This window comes from Hibiscus syriacus, unplaced genomic scaffold (assembly GCF_006381635.1).
Source record: "Hibiscus syriacus cultivar Baekdansim isolate YM2019G1 unplaced genomic scaffold, ASM638163v2 tig00110009_pilon, whole genome shotgun sequence".
NCBI lineage: Eukaryota > Viridiplantae > Streptophyta > Magnoliopsida > Malvales > Malvaceae > Hibiscus > Hibiscus syriacus.
This window is the reverse complement of record NW_024062561.1, coordinates 2,488,851-2,491,884: the sequence shown is the minus strand read 5'-3', so window position 1 is coordinate 2,491,884 and position 3,034 is coordinate 2,488,851. Positions and strand designations below refer to the sequence as shown.

Below are 3,034 nucleotides of genomic sequence, written 5' to 3'. Positions count from 1 at the left end.
TCAAAATGAGAGAAATTTGAAAGTTTAGTGATGAAATTATTGTTTTTAAATTGTACGACCAAAACAGAAACACATACAACATTGAATGATCAAAATAGAAACATATGTAAAGTTGAGTGGATTAAAAAGTAGTTCACTGCTACTTTGTATTTCATGCATCCAACACTGGAGTATTAAACCACAAACTAGCAAGGCAATAGGAACAAATGGAAAGGAGTTAGAATATATAGGACTACAGCATGCAACATTTAGAAAATTAAAAAACCCACTCCTAGGAAAGTAGTAGGACTTTCTCGTAGAAAACTGTCGATAATTCAGAGTGTGCCAAACTGTAATGTATTAGAAGCAGACATTAACTTGACATTTATTTAAGAAACAGTGGAAAATATTCAAACTGAGAAAACAATATGGTCTACCTTAAAGCCCAAAGACGAAGATGATGCAGTGTTTGAGACAGCACCAAGAACAAACTCAATGGAATGTATCATTTGGTGCTCAAAAACCTCAGTAAAGTTGAACTCCTCATGATGTTCTCGTGCAGAATCAGGTTCGACATCAAGACTAAACTCGGAGGAGATAATCATGCCATAGTTGCGACCTTGAAATCTCTAAAACATATTTAAGGAAATATATCACATAATTAACAAGTTATTCGTGTGAACTCCTCTAAATTTATTCTAGGGTAAATCTCAGTAAAGAAGTAATATTACAGAATTATAGGATAAATATTAGGGTTGATATACATTGTTTTTAGTGTAATAGATTGCATATTGTATGACCTTTATACTTGTATATATACTAATTTTGATGATAAAATACAAGAAAATGATCTCCTCATACTATTTATACAAAAATAAAGGAAAATCAGCTACATGGTACCTCAGAATGAAGCTTCTTCAAAATAATAGGTCTAGGAAAAAACATCCATGGAACTGCAACTAATGCCAAAACTAGCAACGTAATCTACACAAGTTAAGTAGCAATAGACCACTGTGAAGAGTTGAAAAACAGCAACATGGCAAATAACAATATCCAATAGTAACCAGAAGAGACAAAATCACACCTGAAGTGGTCTCTGGCCCCAAAACAAGTCATTATCACCATCATTAGTGGGACTCAAAACAACGCTAAACAACAAAAAAGAGCTACCCTAGCAAGAGTCTCCAACCCTTTCGCGAAAAACCAAAACACATCAAAACATATCGCCCTATGAAATCTAAATTCAAAGTATGAAATTCAAGATTTCCAAACAAAGATTCACATACCACATTTCCAGGTTTTAATGCCCAATTTGATTGCTGGAATTCACCTGACCAAAGCACAACAACAATGAATGCAGGACTCGACACTGCAACAACAAGCAAAACAGAAAAAACATCACCAAGCAGCTAGCACAGAACTACAACAAAACTAAGCCAAAGATCACCCAAATATGCAGCCTAATATCCAGCAGAGAATAAAACCCATGACAGCCAGACATTCAAAATACCACCATTCTTGAAAAGATCAAGCTTTAACAAAATGTCAGCAAGAAATTACCATTGGAAGTGAAGATCTGTTCTATATTTGTATGGTTTTACGGTGTTTCCACGAACTCTTCTTACAACATGATGAAGAGAAAACAACCACTTACCCTTAACACATAAGAACCTTTGGTTAAAAAACGAGTGAACAACATCAAAAGAAACCTAAATCCAGACGAAAGTCGCCCCCAAACCTCCTTACTTCTATAAAAGCTCTAAATTTGGAAACGACATCAACCCAAAAAATTTACGAACCAACAAATTGTCAAGCATTTCCTAAAATTGTAACGTAACCACTTTTTGCTTTCTAACCAACGAATGTAGTGCCAGAAGCTATGCTTCCTCCCCACGACCTCTAGAGTTCCACGAAACAATCCTCAAGTAGATTCCACCTCCGAATCGGCCCAAACTTTAACACCAAAAATCGATTAGGTCCCTACTCAAGAAAGGCTAGCTCTTTGACTACTCCAGATTCTTCACCTTGCACGTGAATCCCTAATTTTCCCCCAACGCCAACATCTTCTCCGCCTCCTTTACAGTTGCCTGCCAATTCTCCCTTATATCCGAATAAAAAATCGGCCTCCCCGATAATTCTGAGATTTCTAAATCTTGAACCTTCAACTTGCATCTTTCCATTGACCGGTTCTTCCTTCTCAACTCCGCCTTTGTTAACACTTTTTTCTTTCAACTTGCTTGTTCACTTTTTCCATCGACCAAAACATAGGTGAAGGGAGAAAAATGAAAAAGGGTTGAAGGGACACGGGATTTAGAAATTGTAATCTTGCTGCGTTTGTAAATATAAATGCCACTAATGTATTTATAAATTATAGTGTTTGTATAAAAACACCAATAAGTAAGAGTCTTTAACGGAATTTATATAAAAACACTGTCACAAACCGTCTTTGATCTGCGTCTTACCAGAGATGTGTCGGATTCGGGAGTCGGTTACAGTCAGGAAGGGCTAGCACCCTTGAACTGCCCTTTCGGTACTGTGTAATTTCCAGTTGTCTTTAATTAAGAAAATTGAAAGTTAAATTAAAAGGTAAAATATTGATCCAAATTGCTTACCACTGATTGCTTGAAGTTCTCTCAAAAAGGCAAGGAAAGGGTTAGGTAATGAAAGTAATAAAATAGAAAAATAAGGCGGACAAACGAATAATATAAAAATTTCCAGTTGTCTTTAATTAAGAAAATTGAAAGTTAAATTAAAAGGTAAAATATTGATCCAAATTGCTTACCACTGATTGCTTGAAGTTCTCTCAAAAAGGCAAGGAAAGGGTTAGGTAATGAAAGTAATAAAATAGAAAATAAGGCGGACAAACGAAATAATATAAAAAACAATGTATACAAAAAGGAAAGAATGAATATGACTAAATACAAAATAAGATATGCAGAAGAGAAATACAAACGAAAATACAAATAAAGAAAAAGAAGAAAAATAATAAAACATAAATGGATAAAAATTACACAGAGTAAAATAAAATACAAAACAATGAAAATGAAAAAAAAAA

General features: G+C 34.5%; 1 pseudogene; it reads right to left on the bottom strand.

Moving 5' to 3' along the window:
- Nucleotides 1–271: 271 nt before the first annotated feature.
- Nucleotides 272–2,151, bottom strand: LOC120212259 (annotated as a pseudogene).
- Between the last annotated feature and the right edge of the window lie 883 nt (nt 2,152–3,034).